We start from the raw sequence: 560 nt of genomic DNA on the forward strand, positions 1-560 counted from the left end.
GATATCGCAGGGATCAGAGTTCCATGAGGGTGGGGGTGGGCTGCGCTCGGCGGAGAGGGGCAGGTTGATATCCGGCGGGCGTGAGAGTATGATTTGGCGATTCATCTCCAAATCGAGTTCCTCGTGAGAAGATGCACTTGAGTCCATTGACAAGAGCGTTGAGGGGTGGTGATTCTCCATTGACAAAGAAACGAGACAAGAAGAATCGCCCATGCTACCTCATCATTTCCCTGATGAGTTCTATTGCTGGTGTTGTGTTCATTTTTGCCATTCCCAAAAACAAATTCAACAAAACAACCTCATAAACACCTTCATCATATCAATCCCCACTATATCTCCCCTCCATCAAAACCCTAGATTTATAAAAATTGAATTGACAGAAAATGGAAAAAAAAAAATCAACAAATCCAACCTATCCAACAAAACAAATAAAAAATTCTGTAATTTTTTCCCTTTCCTTTTCCTTCCTCCTTAAGAATAAATAAATAATTTGAACATATATCTAATAAAATAAACAGAGTGAACACAAATATATCTTCTATACTTATGTATCTCTTCAA

Source organism: Arachis duranensis, chromosome 2 (genome assembly GCF_000817695.3).
Source record: "Arachis duranensis cultivar V14167 chromosome 2, aradu.V14167.gnm2.J7QH, whole genome shotgun sequence".
Lineage (NCBI taxonomy): Eukaryota > Viridiplantae > Streptophyta > Magnoliopsida > Fabales > Fabaceae > Arachis > Arachis duranensis.